This window comes from Glycine soja, chromosome 1 (assembly GCF_004193775.1).
Source record: "Glycine soja cultivar W05 chromosome 1, ASM419377v2, whole genome shotgun sequence".
In the NCBI taxonomy this organism is placed as follows: domain Eukaryota; kingdom Viridiplantae; phylum Streptophyta; class Magnoliopsida; order Fabales; family Fabaceae; genus Glycine; species Glycine soja.
In genome coordinates, this window is record NC_041002.1 from 27,782,828 (window position 1) to 27,800,975 (window position 18,148).

Here is an 18,148-nt window from a genome sequence, read left to right on the forward strand (position 1 = left end):
TTGAAATTTCAGAACTAGGATTGGTATAAAATAGGCACCAATTATAGAACAAATTTTGAGCCAAAACAACAAGCACACTTTCCTTTCACTTTTCTTTTTTTTTTTCCTGGACACTGATTTTTCTGCCAACCTGTGAGATTTTTCTTATTTTTTCCTTTAATCCAAATCGCTTGGTTCTTTTTTTATAATTTTGGTCCAGATGTCTAGAAAATTCAGTAAATGTTTCAGCTCAAAAAATGTAGTTACCAATTCCCAGTAATTTATACAAGTTCGTATGTTCAAGCTGCCAGCACCAGCGATTTGAACCTAGAAATCAAGAGTAGTGTTTATGTTGCTTAAGGCTTGGATAGTTACAATTTGTGTTTGCTTATGCTCAATTATCTTGAATAACACAATTAAGGAGAGCTTAAGACTTATTTTGATTCACAAATCCAGCCACAACTCAGCACCACAACTCAACTTCATCATAGGCATCATGTAGGAAACTTAGAAAGCAAAAAAAAAGTTCAAGAACAAGACTACTTCTAGGAATTGATTTAGAACATGTTATGAACTAAATAACATGCATGAATTAGACTCAAAATTCAAAAGATAGGCTAAGAATGACAAGAATACATGAACAAATGTATCTAGAATTCAATCAACAAAATAAAATTCAACACAAACTTAGAACATAATGTGACAATTACTATGACTAAACATGACTCTAAGACAACATGGATTAAGTGATTTACACATAGATTTTTGTGTTTTTTTTTCTAATCAATATTTTGGAAAAAAAAAATAGATCTAAGGTTCAGCACAAGAATATTATGAATGAAAAATGATAGAACCTAAAATCAACACAAAAACAAGATTCAAGAGTAGATCTACAAAATTTGAACCATAGAAATGCAAGAACAAGTGTAGATCTAAGATTTAATCGGTTTTTTTTTTGAATCTACTCTAAACAGCACCAAACCACAAGACAATGGAGGATATACATGGAGAATAAGATGAAGAACAAGGAATTAAAGAGAATTCACCGAACAAAAAGATAGAGGAAGCAAAAGAACATCACCTAGATGAAGATGCTCTGATACCACATGATGCAAGCTCCATTGGAGCTTGTAGGCCTAGGATCTTCTTCATCAATGGATTCCTTTGCTTCTTGGAAGATGAATGGCAGCGGAATGGAGAAAGGGAGAGAGAGAGGAGATGCCACTTCAAGGAGAAGATGAGTCTAGAAGAAGCTCACCACCATAGGAGGCCATGGATAAGAGCTTGGAGGAAGAAGGAGATGAATGAAGGGAGAGGGAGAGAAGAGCACGAAATTTTGTGCTCCAAATGAGCTTTGAAATCTGAAGTTTAATATTCAAATCATCAAAGTTCAAAAAAATGCACACACATGACCTCTATTTATAGCCTAAGTGTCACACAAAATTGGAGGGAAATTCAAATTTCACTTGAATTTGAAATTGAATTTGTGGAGCCAAACTTTGGAGCCAAAATTTCACTAATTATGATTAGTGAATTTTAGTTATGGTTCAGCCCACTAATCCAAGATCAATTCCAAGATTCTCCACTAAGTGTGCTTAGGTGTCATGAGGCATGAAAAGCATGAAGGACATGCACAAAGTGTGACTATATGATGTGGCAATGGGGTGTAGTAAGCAAATGCTCACCTCCCCCTCTAAAATTTAATTGGATTGGGCTTCTACCAATTCAATTAAATTTATTTCCAACCACACACATCAAATATCCACTTAGTGCATGTGAAATTACAAAACTACTCCTAATACAAAAACTAGTCTAGGTGCCCTAAAATACAAGGGCTGAAAAATCCTATATTTCTAGGGTACCCTACCTACATTATGGAGCCCTAAATACAAGGCCCAAAAATAATGAAACCTTAATCTAATAATGAAACCTCCAATCAAAACACATACAACTTACATGTAAGAAGTTTAACTTCATAATAACAGAAAAAAATGTATGAGGGGTAACTAAATGATACATTGGTACAAGGGAAAGAATGCTTCCCACTAAACCGAGTAAGTGATTCTATGAAGAAATTTTGATTTGTTTTCCCAATTAAATGTGAATAATAATAATAATAATAATAATAAGGGGAAAAGAATACCACCACAATTCCAAGTAGTATTTTATATGCTAATTTTATAAGTAGATCAAATGCTCCCTAACTCTAAAGATTGTTTCCTAGTAACAATCAATCATTTTGAAGGGACACCACCATGTCGTTGCATAGCAACAACAGGCTAAATGCACCTGAAACACCGAAACGATGGAGCAGCAACACATCATATCCTAAGACAGTAGTAACAATACCTGCCATAAACAAATTGTCAACTATTTCTTAGTTATCCTCTTTTAATGAAAAAGAGTTGAATTTGAAGCATATATATATATACATAAAGAGAACATTTTGTAGCTATAATCCCACCGAAATATCAATAGATGTTTCTAGTGGCAAAACAATAATGTGAGATGAGAGTACATATCTATTATAAAGAGATGTACTTGTGCTGCCAAGGTAGGGCAACATAAGGAATTATGGGAGTAGCCTGACAAATGGGACATGTTGTGCCATCCTCAGCTGAACTTGATGATTTATCTTTAGAAAAAGGTCGAAGGAGATTTTTCACGGATGATGAATTAAGAAAGGGAAGAAGCAGGAATAACATTTCCTACAATCAGAATTCGACATAATTAGCTCCAATGGATTGTAAAGTAAGAAGTGCAACATTGTTGCAAATCCACTCGCCAACAAATCAAGATAGCATCTAGCTTTTGTAAAATGCCCAAAACAACTAATAGCAGCTCTCAGGATGTGACAAACATTTTTAGGAATTGGAATAGGGCTGCATTTGAATTACCAATCTAATTAAGCACTAATTTATACTGTTATCAAATAAGAGCTTACTGATATGTTTGATAGTAACACTTATGGAAAAAAGCTAATAAAAGCTTATCATGATAAACTTTTCTATGAAACTTAATGAAATTAGCAAAATAGAACTTATGGGAAAGCCATAAGCTACTTTTACCGTTTCACAACCAACATATACTTCTCTATCTCTCATTCCTATTTAACAGATGTATAACTAGTTCCCCTCCATTTTTAGTCATTTCCAGCCCAAGTGAATATAGGGCCTTAACTATTCTTGGGCCTTCTAGTGTAAACCTGAAGAGATTTAGGGGTCCTAAGGGTTATGGGCTTTGTAGTCCTATCACATTCAGTCAACTAGGCTCATTTTCACATTCATTTGTCTTAAGTAGTAAATAAATGAAAGGTCTCATGTGACCAATATGATTCCACAAGTTAAGTACAAAATGAAGATAAGAAGTACTAAAAATTCATTCCAAACTAATTTTCGGTTCATATATTCAAAGCTAACAACACGATTCATATTTGGGCTTCTACATACAAGCCTAGCTCGTAAGGCTCTTTCAATAAGATTTTGATATCTGCTTCACAATAGCACACAACAAGAAGATAAGTTTTACAGAGCAAGTCAATCATCATACATTTTCACCCTAGAGGACCTAATGAAAATTCAAACTGAATGAAACCAATTATATGCTAGGAATATATCTTGGAGGGCCCAAAGAACAAGAACAACAACAACATCAAATGCCTTATCCAATTAGGTGAGGTTGGCTACATGGATCACCCAATTCTATTATGCTTGATTAAAGACTAAAGATTGAGAAATATATATCAAGTGCGAACTTTTCTTATTGTGAAAAATGAGAAAATTATAAATCTAGATCATACAACGGATGATCAAGATTAAAATTAGTTAGTGGTCATATAACCACTTAAAAAAGTCATGCATTTTTTTTTTAAATCTTTGATCATTCAAATATTTATACACATGATATATATCAAGTGAGAACTCTTATTGTGAGGAAAGAAAAATACAAATATTAATGGTCAAATTTAAAAGTTCATTAGCAGTCATGGATTTGTAGTCACATCACTAAAAAAAGTCTTGTATATTTATTTTTTAATTTTTACTAATTAAATGTGATCTAATGGTTTGAATTTATTTTTCTCATTTCTTACGATAACAAGGGTTTTCACTTGATACATTGCTTGTATATTTCAAAAGACAAACACAGGTGTTGTGTGAATTGTTTGGTTGTTGAAAGGAATCACCTTCCCGTGCAAAGAAATATCAACAGGTTTCCAAATGAAGCAGCTCTATGTATTCCTTCTATCCGTTGTATTAAGATCCATAAACATCTAGCCAATGGTCTTTGGGAAAAAGAAAAATTGAAAGTCAAACTAGATCTCACTTTAATTCAATCCATGTTTGTCTATAGGCTTGCAAGTAAGCAGTGTAGGGAAACATTAAAAAAATACCTACTCAGTATCACCCCATCTACATAAAGCAAAGAAAAATTGTAAGAGAGCCCATATATACTGACCACCAATAGTGGCAATACAATACCAAAGTTGTTGAGCAACAGTGAGTCCAAGTCCCTCCATACCAGTTTGGACTGTGTACAAGTACCACATAAGAATAAGAAGTTAGCAGTTGGGATGAACATTGGACAAGGATGGCAATACTCAAATCAAGATATACATGCACTGGAAACAGACCACCAGAAAAAATGTACACTTTTCCTTTTATATCATTGGTTTGTTAAAGTAAGAAAACACCTCATAAAATTAGACAACTAAACACCTTTAGCAGTATGCTACATGACCGTGATGCAAAGTACAAAAGTTCATTGATGATGTGTATATTTAAGTTTAATTTGACAAAAAATGTACAACAAAAAAAAAACATTTGTATACATGTGTGTTAAAATTTCTTATTCAAAGGCATCAATAGTGTCGCAACATGCCCTTTTGCATGCGTGCGAGACGAGGCTCACGGGTGCGCTTTCCAAAAGGAGGAAAGATGCGCGGAGTCGCCACCAACGTTTATTTGTGGAAAACATCGGAAAAACCGAAGGAAACCGGTCAAAAATGAAAATTCTAAGTTCGGGAGTTGTATTTACGTTTGAGGAAGGTATTAGCACCTCTCACGTTTGTCTCAAGGGACAACAGCCTATTTTTCAGAATTGTGGAAATTGTATTACCTTAACTTTTATTTCTTTTTATTTTTTGAGGTCGACAAAAGCGGGGCTTTTGCTCCTACGTACCCTCCATCGAAGAGGAAATCAGACCTACGTAGTTCTTTCTTAAGGGTGAATCAACGATTCTTTTTACTTGGAAGGTGATCATTTTAAGGTGTTGGACCTTAAAAATGATCCATTTACTTGATAAGGAAAACTGAGATGATAAACCTTCAAACCCTTTTTAGTGATTTTTTGTGGACAAGCTTGACTAGGCGAATTGTTTTTTAGCCTTAGTTTCACTTTAGTTATTAGTCAATTCAATTAAGAATGAGAAATCCCAAAGAGAAAGCGTCCGATTGATTTTTCGCTTTATTTTACTAAAAGGTATTTTTTTACTATTATATTATTATTTTACCTTTTTTTTTATTTCCAACGTGGTTACGGCACGACCGAACGGTCGGAATTCATTTTAACGGAAATTAACGGATATTACAAATCAAATGTTCGGTGGAAATTTATTTTATTTTTTGATTAGGCAAGAAAATGACTTAAATAAATGATTGAAGCACGTCAAAAAGGGGTACGAAAAGTAAATGAAACGAGAATAAAAGTACACAAAACAAATGGGGACCACCACGGGTACATAGAATGAATTGAAAAGCTCAATTTGGAAACTTACCCGTTGAAGAATGAAGAACGAAGAACGAAGAACGGATGAAGAACGGTGAATAACGGAGGAAACCCTTCACGGATTTGCTTACGGAAACATCTCGGAAGCGTTACGGAAGCACCTCGGCTTGGATTTTCTTCACGGAAACAATTTTTTTCACCCAAAACAGCTGAAATACATCACAAGGGGGATCCGGGATCCTTAGAACAGCCCCCTTCAGCCTATTTATAGGAAAAATGGGGAGGAGGTTGCCGCCCAGCTTGCCCAGGCGAGCTGGGTTGCTTCCTCCAGAAGCAATCCAGCTTCAAAAAATCATTTTGGAAGGCCCAATTCAAAATTTCAAAATTGCTATTTGCACCCCCCATTTTGATAAGTTCACCCCCTTCTTTCGTAATTTACGGAAAAGTTACGGAAGCCTTATGGAAGCACATACGACATGATTTTCTTCTTTTTTTCTCTTCCCTCTCACCTGTATTAAGTGAAATATGCTAACTTAGGGTTATGGGAATTTTACGGAAGCATTACAGGTGTCCCGGAAACCCCGAAATCCCATTTTTTAACAAAACGGGGGAGGTGGTTGCCACCTAGCTCGCCCAGGCGAGCTAGGTTGCCTCCACCTTAAGCAAGAAATGGCCCAGAAACCCCTAGAAGGGCCCAGACTCGAAATTTACTATATGCACCCATCATTTTACTAAATACACCCCTATTGCCCCTTTTTTGGCGATTCTTTTTCCGTAACATGACGAAACTTTACGAATTTTGTAACGATACTTATTTTCTTTCCGCAAGGTTACGAATCCTTACGGATCATGTATTTACTCTTTTTTAGCTTTCGAAGAAGTTATAGAAACTGACAGATTGCGTAATAATACTTCCTTTTGATTTCTGGCGCGTCTCGGGACTTCGCATATTGTGCAACAAAGGGTGCCAAGTATCTCGAAGCGGCCAATCAAAGGTTGCATATCATAAAGTAATAATCCCCGAACGAAATTAGGGTATGACAGTTGCCCCTCTTTACTTACCTTTTATCGGAGATAAGAGGAAAGCAAAGATAAGACACTGATTTCGTCCGTCTCGCCCTTTCCGTGATTAGTCCATGACGACTCTCGTCTCTACTCCTTTTTTTTTCTGCACAACACAAAACAAAATACAAACAACCACAAAAACAACAATAATATAATATACACGTTTGGCAAAGGAATCAATCGGGAAAATAACAAAGATCATATTTCCCAGTCAAGAGGGTCCGCACTTGACAGTGTTGAACACATTGGAGAATGGAGGATTGCACTAGAGGGTCCACACTACGCAATCATGAAGAATGGCTCCAAACTCATTGGTGGAGGATGCATGAACGAAAACGCAATTCATGGGGCTCCGAATAAAAGGCGAGGATGGAGGATTGCACTAAGCAATCACTACGCATGGCTCCAAACTCGTGGGTGGAGGATGCATGAACGAAAATGCAATTCATGGGGCTCCGAAAAAGGGTAGAGAATGGAGAATTGCACTAAGCAATCACTACGCATGGCTCCAAACTCGTGGGTGGAGGATGCATGAACGAAAACGCAATTCATGGGGCTCCGAAAAAGGGTTGAGAATGGAGAATGCACTAAGCAATCACTACGCATGGCTCCAAACTCGTGGGTGGAGGATGCATGAACGAAAACGCAATTCATGGGGCTCCGAAAAAGGGGTAGAGAATGGAGAATTGCACTAAGCAATCACTACGCATGGCTCTAAACTCTTTGGTGGAGGATGCATGAACGAAAACGCAATTCATGGGGCTCCGAAAAAGGGGTAGAGAATGGAGAATTGCACTAAGCAATCACTACGCATGGCTCCAAACTCGTGGGTGGAGGATGCATGAACGAAAACGCAATTCATGGGGCTCCGAGACAGGGTAGAGAATGGAGAATTGCACTAAGCAATCACTACGCATGGCTCCAAACTCGTGGGTGGAGGATGCATGAACGAAAATGCATTTCATGGGGCTCCGAAAAAGGGGTAGAGAATGGAGAATTGCACTAAGCAATCACTACGCATGGCTCCAAACTCGTGGGTGGAGGATGCATGAACGAAAACGCAATTCATGGGGCTCCGAAACAGGGGTAGAGAATGGAGAATTGCACTAAGCAATCACTACGCATGGCTCCAAACTCGTGGGTGGAGGATGCATGAACGAAAATGCATTTCATGGGGCTCCGAAAAAGGGGTAGAGAATGGAGAATTGCATAAGCAATCACTACGCATGGCTCGAAACTCGTGGGTGGAGGATGCATGAACGAAAACGCAATTCATGGGGCTCTGAAACAGGGGTAGAGAATGGAGAATTGCACTAAGCAATCACTACGCATGGCTCCAAACTCGTTGGTGGAGGATGCATGAATGAAAACGCAATTCATGGGGCTCCGAATAAAAGGCGAGGCAGGACCGAATGGTCCACCGGGTTTTTTCCACCTAAAAAAGGCAAACATGCTTTTTGAAAAGAAAAATAAATCATTCGTGAGAGCACCATGTCTTAGAAAAACAATATACTTATGCCAAGGGTAATCTTCCTTGTACCCAAAAATGAAAGGCAGGATGTCAACTTTTAGCTTTTGAATGAACATTCAGGGGAAACATCAGGTTAAGCTGAAACTGGGAATAAATCACTCATAGTGTATAAAAACTCACGCAGGCAAGTGTTTTACCCTAATCCCAAACCATAACTGCACCACGACTTTATTTTGCACACGATTTCCTATCGAATCAAAGATCACAAGTACGATCACGGATCAATAGGATTTTCTCGAGGGTAGTGTTTTTTGAGAGGAAACTGGGTGTTCCGGTCTTTTCCTCTTTGTTTATGTGGGGCGGGATATCGCCAGTTGAGAATGATTTTGAGTGGCAATCTGAAAGGAAGAGCCACCAAAAATGGGTTTTCCTTTGCCGGCAGTCACCTACCTTGCCGAAAATTTATCTGGCTTGAAGAATTTCTGTTCTCTTTCTTTCATTGATCGGGAATTACTCTGTTTTCCTCCGATCTTTTCCTTTTTCACTTCCTTTCGATCTTCGATCGGGAATCCTTCTTTTTCTTTCTTTTTTATTGTTCTTTTCTTTGTTTTCATCTTTTTCTTTTTTCTTTCTTTCCATTTCTTCCTTTTCTTTCTTTTCACTTCTCTTTCTCCATTCCTTTCTTTGGGAAATCGGGTTTTAGTATTCTATTTGCTCTCCCTTGAGGAGATTCCGTTGTCCTTTGCTTCGGAGGAAAGGATGAGGATTCTTTTTATAGGCCAAGGTTCAAAATAGTCTAAGGTTGTGTCTCAATGGGGTCTTTTATCGTGGGCGCCCGATCTTGATGTCTGGGGCAAAACAAATTCGTGCGTCAAGGTGTCGGTCTCGGGCCGAACTTCCATATTATTCCGCAAGGCACGCGCGACAATGATGATTTGGAAACAATGTGCAAAATTAGTCATGGCCACAACCAGGTGGGCACTCAAGCATCCCGTTCATGGCATTGTGATACTACGGTTGGGAATTTACACAAACAGACCCAACGTTTCCCAATTATGTTCTTTCATCAGTTCAACGAATTTATCCATTATTATCTCGGTTATTCAGGAAAATAAACTCTTAGCGTCAGTCCCTTGTTTCCAGAAGATATGTTTGCTCTCTACGAATGATTTATGCTTCCTAACTATAACATGTCGACCTTCGAGGTCTTCCTTTCTTTTTTTTTGTTTCATTTTTATATTCACAAAACTATACACCCATGGTCCTCTATGAGGAAAACTTTTCTTTGTACATCTACATTCTTATACATGACAAACTTTTTCTGTACACGCATTGGAACTCTTTCTCTTTACGTCACACGGTCTACATAAAAACTCTATTCTTGTTCAAAGATACACTCGTGGTTTATAAAAAAATTCTTTATATACACTCATTACTCACACACGAGAATTTCTCTTCACACATTATTTACACACACACCAAATCTTTCCATACACTTTTTACATATAAAAACTCTTTTCTTTTCTTTATATATAGACACGACATTTGTTCACAACGCCTCTTTCTTTTTCAATTCTTGGTGTTATCATGATTTTTGTTCGTTTTATTTTTAGGACGACGTTCCTAAAGGAAAACTCTACAAGATTCTGGAACAAACATTATCAACAAATAACGAAGTAAGCACTGACGCAACAATCCAAATAAAATGTATGCACAAAACAAAAGGCAATCGAAACAACAAAAACAAACGTTAGTCCCTCAAGTCATAGAAAAAAGATAACATACAAATGATAAATGATGGAACATACGAATTTGGGGATCCCACGGTCATGTGGCTTCGCATGCCACTGGACTCTTGGGTCACGGTAACAAAAGGTGGGGTGGTCGACAAAAGCAGGGCTTTTGCTCCTACGTATCCTCAATTTGTGATGAGAAACTCAGACCTACGTAGTTCTTGTAAACTGAGACTAAAAATAGACTCGGTGTTTTCTTCACTAAAATGCGAACATGCTTTAGTAAAGAGACAAAACTTCCAACTGATCAGAGCAACATATGCTTTTTTTTTTTTTGGATGAAAAATGATGTGTCTATCGGGGAAGGAGAGTATGCTGATGAAATTTTCTCATAACCATAAATGATATTTTGGATGTTAGCATTTCGTTTCTAAATGATCATTTAGAGGAAACACTGGGTCCAACAAAAAATAGGAGAAAATCACTCAAAGTGTATCAATCTCACACAGGTAAGTGTTTTATCCTAATTCCGAACCATAGATATGTCATGACTTGATTTTGCAAATCATTTCCTATCAAATCAAAGATTACATGCGTGATCATGGATCAATAGGACTTTTTCTTCGGAATGGTTTGTTTTTCTTGGTAGGAACTTTGGCTTTGAGTGTTTTTGGCCTTTTCCTTTTTTGTTTTTGTTTAGTGTGAGGTGAACAAGTCACCGACGCACAGGATTTTGGTTGGCAATCAAAGGGAGAGGGCCACTTTAGGTCGTGGTTTCCTTTCTCTTTTTTTTTCGTTTACTTGATGACAATTCTGTATTGTTCAGATATTGTCTGGTCCAAAGACCTTTCTGGATGTTTCTTTTGTTTTCTTTCGATCCTTGATTAATAATTTTCTTTCCTTTTTTTGCTTTCTCCCACTCTTTGATTGAGAATTTTTCTTTTCTTTTTTTCTCTTTTTTTTTGTTTTCTTCCGAGGGCAAGGATCGACATTCTCATCTTGGGTCAAAGTTTATGATAAGTTGGGATTTTGGCTCAAGGCTTGTAGAATGGCTGGTCATGATATATGTCAGGGTTTGGCCAGCGGTTCGGGGATAAAGGGGATGTCCCACATTATTTCCATGATATACATGCAACAATGATGATTAGGAAATTTTATGCAAAACTGGTCATGCATGCACCCATGTGGACACTCAAGCATCAAGTTTTTATGGTCATGTGACACTAGGGCTCAGGATTCATTTTCCCTACTTAAGTCAACCTAGTGTTTCCAAAATGTTTTTTTATCAATTCATGCATTCATCCGAGTCCATTTTGGGCGTTCGGGAAAATTTTCACAGCACTCACCCTTCAGGTGTATACACATTTTTTCAAAAACTGTTTATGATCAGTGAATTTTTTCAAAGAAAAGCTGGAAGTTATCTCTTTTCACAAGCATGTTGTTTTTTAGCTAGACAACCTTTATTATTTTTTATTTTCTATTTTTTTTCTTCCTTCTTATTCTTTTCTTGCTCGCTCTCTTTTTGCTCTCTTTTTTTCCATGAGGTATTTTGCTACCTAAACATACGTATATTTTTGTGAAGTATTTTGCTATATACATGCGTGTCCAAGGTATCTTGCTACCTAAACATACATATATATGTTTTGTCAGATATTTTTGATATATACATGTCCAAGGTATCTTGCTACCTAAACATACATATATATATTTTGTGAAGTATTTTTTATGAGGTATGACTACCTTCCGAGCTTGTGCTTGTTTTATTTAAATTCCTAGGATCATGAGCAACTAGGTGTGTCCTGCTAAGACTTGAGAAACAAAAGTGATCAAATAACAAGCAGAGATTTAAAAGGTACTAGGTTGCCTCCTAGTAGCGCTTCTTTAATGTCTTGAGCTGGACGTGTGATGGCTTGTCTGTCATTGACCTAGTACTTTGCTTACCTTTGGCTTTGGACTTGGTCGCCTATTGGTCGGCCATGGGTCGTAAGCAACGCTCTAACCTTTTTGTGGATGAGCTGAGGTGAACTCTAGAGGTGATGGCGGTGCGTCTGTTGCCCGCTGTCGGCCATCCCCAGGCTGTTGTGGTGTTTTGCCCTGCGCCTGCCTGGGGACGCAGTACTTCTTGATGAAAGCTCGATTAGTAGGGGGCCTGATGACCTTGTTGGGGGCGACAGGCACTTTATAGAACTCACAGAGACCCGTAATTAGAGCTTGACAACTCCAAGACCCTATTGGACTTCTTCGGGTCCATTGGGTGTCTTGCAGGCGCGATCCCTGCAAATAATAGATGAAATCAGAAATCAGTTGAGCGATGTGCATACTTACCTATGTCATGATGACGTGACCTTGCCGGGGGGAACGGGCACCCTGTAGGACTACAGAGGCCCGTAACCAGAGCTGGAAACCCCAGGGCCCTGTTGGACTTCTTCGGGTCCACTGGGCGTCTTGTGGGCGCGATTCCTGCAAACAATAGATGACATCAGAAATCTATTGAGCCATGTGCATACTTACCTATGTCATGACGGCACAGACCAACTGATACATCTGCAGGGGGAGATTGACATTGTGGTCGCTGGGCAGAATGTTGCTAAATAGCAACATCATCCATATCCATATAAGAGTGGTCATGTTGATGCGCATGATCTGCACTCGTCTTTTTGCAGCGGAACGGGTGAAATCTTGCCCCGGTATGCATGATAGCCTCCCTCTCTGGATGTGCTCGCACAGTTGGTCACCCTCCAATATCAGGGGGTGGCCCAGGAACCGTTGAAAGGAAACCACTGGCCCCTCGTAATCGGGAGCGCAAGTCTCGGTGAAGCATCTAAGGGCAAAGGACCTTATATTCTCCTGAGGTGTGGATATGGAGCACACTGAAAATGAGGACGCGTAGCCCTCTAAAGGCGAGGGCGTGCAACCCTCTGCAGGCGAGGATGTGCAGTCCTTTGATGGCGAGGACATATAGTCCTCTGAAGGTGATAGGTACTAGTACCCAAGGGTCCAACTTTATAAGAAAGCAAGAGATCGACTCATCGAGAGGGCCGGTCATCCAAAAAGATTGGACACGAGATGTAGGAAATCTATGCAGTTAACATGATTTTTAGGGATGCAGACGCATGCAACCTTTGTTGTGAAATTTGGTAATGCTGACCTCATATGAAACAATGCAATGCAATGGAAAGTTTGTACAATGTTCATGACATTCTTTCCCTATTTTGTGATTTTGATTTTGATTTAATTTTTTTTGGAAAACACAGATTGACTGTCCTTTTGAAAAAGGTGATAATTCATGCATCCTTATCCTATCTTTTGCAAATCTCTCCGGGAACTCCCTCAGAGTGTATATTCTGTTTGATTTAGTCACTTGACCATTTTGGAGTGATGGCAATGGAGCCGTTTGACGTTTAATCAATCTATTGAAATTCCAGGGCTTGTCTCCCTTTTTTTTTTCTTGTTTAAAAACATCGACGGGTGAGAACCTTTGATCTGCCCCTATGTTTCACTTGAGGCTCATGCACGATGCCCCTCATTGCCCCAGTGTAAGGCTTTGAGGTACCAATTGTTATCTTTCGTCATGACCTTGTAGCTTGGAACCTATTGGGTGAAAACTTCTAATCTGCCCCTAGGTTCGCTTGAGGTTTTTGCATGGTGCCTTTCATTGCCCCAGTGTAAGGCTTTGAGGTACAATCGTTGTCTTTTGTTATGACCTTGTAGCAAAGAACCTATTGGGTGAGAACTTCTAATCTGCCCCTAGGTTCGTTTGAGGTTTATGCATGGGGCCTTTCATTGCCCCAGTGTAGGGCTTCGAGGTACCAATTGTTGTCTTGTTTTCACAACCTTGTAGTGAGGAAGAATGAAAGACACAATTGATTCTTGCAAAAAGAATTTTCCAAGGACGAGAAATAGTTGAAGGATCTTTCAGTTGATGGATTAAGTCGAATGACTCCTATGTAGAAGCAAGATGTTTTGATGTCTTGATGCTGCTAAAGGATCAAGTGCTTCTAAGTTTTATTCAAGACAAGAATCGAAGAAAATCAAGATATATGATCAAGTTGATCTCTAGAATCTTTAGGAAGAAGTTTCCAAATTGAAAAAACAAAAGGTTTGACCAAAGAATTCTATCATTTCAAATTGAGATTTTCTCTCTGGTAATCGATTACCAGCAGCTGAAAATGTTTATCACAGTCACTAGAAATTTGAATTCAAAATTTATAATGTGCAATTGATTACACATGGATGGTAATTTATTACCAACAGTTTATTGAACGTTTTAATTCAAATTTCAAAACTTGTAATCGTTTACACAAGTCTTGTAATCGATTACCAGAGGGGATTTTCAAAAAATAATTTCCAAGAGTCACATCTATTCAAATGTTTTATGAATGGCCATCAAAGGTGACTTGGAAACACGAATTTAAAGGGAGTTTTCATTGCCCAAACAGTTTTATCCTCTCAAAAGATTAAGATTTTTTCTGAACTGAACTGTCTTATCCTCTCAAAAAGATTCTTTGGTCAACCACTTGCATATTCAATACGGAATTTTGATTGATCTTCATTGTACAATCTATCTCTTTTAAGAGACATTTCTTCTTCTCTTCATCTTATTTCTGAAAAGGGATTAAGAGACCGTGGGTCTCTTGTTGTAGAGGATTCCTGAACACAAGGGAAGGGTTGTCCTTGTGTGGTTCAGACTTTGTAAAAGGAGTTTTACAAAGAGAGTGGAAAATCTCAAGTGGGTTGCTTGAGGACTGGACATAGGCACGGGAAGTGGCCGAACCAGTATAAATCAAGTTTGCATTCCTCTCTTCCCTTAAACTTCTTTTATTTATTGCTATTTATCTTTTGCTTTAAAGAAGTTTATTTTGAATTGTCTTTTGAGTAATTCATGTTAAGGGTGCATTGTTAATCCGAAAAGAGAGAGTGAAAGTTTAATTGGGGAATAGTCTTCGCATCTTAATTCAACCCCCTTTTTTCTTAAGGTAACTGAGGCCATTTGTCCAACATCCTATTGTTGATAAATCACTTCTCTCTAAAAAGACAAACTTTCTGGAATGATAAAATGAGGTCACATGAACGTCTTGAAAACACAGTCAATCAAATGCTTTTTTTTTTCTTTTTGAACACTTTTTTTATTTTTATTTTGAAACTTATTTGTTTTGAACTTTACTCGTTTTACGGTGCCCCCAACAACGTGCAAGATGAGTAATCTCCGATTGAACGGTCTTGGAAGTCCAAACTCAGGAGCACAAGTCACTTGAGCAAACAAACCAATGGCTTGCACCCACGTTCCGGTGAAAGTTGAATAAGCAAAGATGCATTTGTGAGAGGACGAGGACAAAGATATCAACTTTATCCATTTCATTTAACATTGTAACTGTGGTTTACAATAATGGTACAAACTTGAAAATCCTGATTAGTCATTAGAGACATCTAACAACAGCTTTCAAAATTGCCCCATGTGTGGCATCTCTTGTCAATGGCAGGATTTACACGCGATTCTCCTCAAATTTCAGCCAGCCCGCATCAATTAGACCTTGCACCTTACGCATCAGAGCCCTACAATGCTCAGTGGAACGCCCCGGGGCTTCTCCGTGACAAGCACACGTTGCGTTCGAGTCGTATTTTCGGAGAAATGAAGGTTGATGAACCTTGGCTGGGGTTATGGCTACCATTGAATTATCAAATAGATATGGGAGAAAGTCAGCATAGGACACTGGAATTAGGGTGAATTCTACAGGCTTTCTCGCTGCAAAATTCATTTCTTGGTTGGTGTTCTTGGTTTGTGCTAAAGGTGGTGTTCGTCATTGGAAGTGCGGTAGACAAACTTTGTGGTTGATTTAGGGATTGCCTTTGTGGATAACTGGGCGGTGGGTAAGGAGAAGGTTTGTTATTGGCTGAGTAATGACATTGTTGGGTTGGTGGGAAACTTGGCTGTATAGGAATGGCAGTCACAACATGGGCTTCTCCCTCATTCTCACCCTCTTCATTTGCCCTAGTTTTTTTTGCATTTATCAAAGCATGATGATCAGATTTGCCTCTTTTCATACTTGCTTTGATCCTTTCGTCGGTGAAAACTAAATCAGCGAAGCTTGAAGGTGTGTAACGCACCATCTTTTCATAGTAGAATACTGGTAATGTGTCTACTATCATTGTCATCATTTTTTTCTCCGTCATTGAGGTGCCACTTGAGCTGCAAGGTCTCTCCACCTTTGGGCGTATTCTTTTGAAAGATTCGTGCCCCCTTTTTGCACATGTTCTGTAGTTGCATCCTATCCGAAGACATTATACTGACACTGCCTAACGAAGGCAACCACTAGGTCTTTCCAAGAATGGACTCGGGAAGGTTCCAAGTTAGTGTACCAGGTAACAGCTACCCCAGTAAGACTTTCTTGGAAGGAATGTATCAGCAATTCCTCATCTTTTGCGCATGCCCCCATCTTCCGATAATACATCTTTAGATGGTTCTTGGGGCAAGTAGTCCCCTTGTACTTGTCAAAGTCCAGCACCTTGAACTTGGGAGGGGTGATGATATTGGGTTCTAGGAACAACTTTTTTAGGTTAGCAAAGGCATAATCTTCACCTCCTTCAATGGCCTTGAGCCTTTCCTCTAGATGATCCAACTTTCCCATTTCTGCCATAGCATGAGGGTTTTTACTTGTTGTGGAATGCAAGAGGTGTAGCTGGGGGTGATACTGAGGGCCTTCCGAAGTGTTTTCAAGGGGTATACCACCAACTGCTTGCCCTTCAGTGGCATATCCGAGCCAAGGCTCGAAGTCGGCTAGATTGTGATGGGGAATTTCATGTGTCTCCCCCACGGTTTAAGAGACATGTGCATGATCAGCTTAGGGTTGTTGGCTCTCAATGGGTATAGGAGTGGAGTTATTGACATTCTTATTAGGAGTGTACGCCACATTGGGTGGCGTATAGTTGAGAGGCAAGCCATATAGCGGGAAGGCATGCTCGTTTTGAATTTGCACATCATGGGGGCCGCCCGTACTTCCCAAATCTTTGCCTACCATATCTGAGGTTGGATGATTCATTTGGTTGATGTCGAATGGGGACGTCGGGTTCACCTTAGCAACAACGCTGGTAGTGGCAATTGCAACCGCATTGGCTTCCATTATCTTCTTCATGCTCATCATGGCCTCCATCATTGTGGCCATTTTCTCTTTCATGGCCTCCATGTCGGCCTTCACCTTCTCTTGCACCTCCTCTGCTTTACCCATTACTCTAGCTCTAGCACAGGTTCAGTAAGGGCGTCGTAAAACGGGTTTTTTCTTTTTTATAACAATGATTAAGTTCTTTTTATTTTTTATTTTTGAAGGAAAGAATGTAATGAGCAATACAACCAATGAAAAGTATGGATGTATGCGAATGATGCATAGTTGAAGTATTGCGAATTTTTACGCAGGACATGGGGTTGAATCAATTTAGATTTTCAACATGGTCCATGACATCTTTGTTAAGGTGAAGCTGGAAGTAACAAGGATATCAACAATCCTAAACGTGTTTGGCAGTAGATGAAGCAATGATGTAACACGATCCATCTTTTGCCCCAATTTTTGCAAGATGGTTACTTCCATGCTTCAACTTGACTCGATGAACCTTTTCGTAAAAGCACGAGCTTGGTTCAACCCCATAACCCAGGGAATGGCAATTTTGATCGCCAATACTTCAACAACATTTCGTAGGGGTGAAAGATTCGAGAATACGCATGCTACGCATGGAAAATGTAATTATGAGATTGAGATGCCCGAAGAGACATCCTTTCTTAATTAACCACGCATTAGGTACCATGCTCAATCATTTTGTTTTGTTGTTTGCGTTTTTTTTTTTAATTTTAGAAATGGGTTTATGATCCCAACATGGTTGGCTCATGGTACCTAACACATGCAACTAATAATGCATCATGAATTTTCATGCTTCCCTTTTTTTTTTGTTTTTGTTTTGTAGAGGAAAATACAAGGATCATGTATGAGCAAACATGTAGAACAAAAAGTATGTTGAACGTATATGCATGATGATGCAATGACTCATGCAAAATGGGAATGTGATAACAGACAAATGCAGGAACGATATGTTCATTATGATGCTGAAGAGATGTTTATGTGGTGCATGATATGAATGCATTTACGGACACGAGAGCCCGGAAAATCATCTCTCCTTACTGCGCATTTGG

The 18,148-nt window shown here is 38.9% G+C and overlaps 1 pseudogene; it reads right to left on the minus strand.

Moving 5' to 3' along the window:
- Nucleotides 1-2,213: 2,213 nt before the first annotated feature.
- LOC114420745 overlaps nucleotides 2,214-18,148 on the minus strand; it is a 33,199-nt pseudogene continuing 17,264 nt past the window's right edge.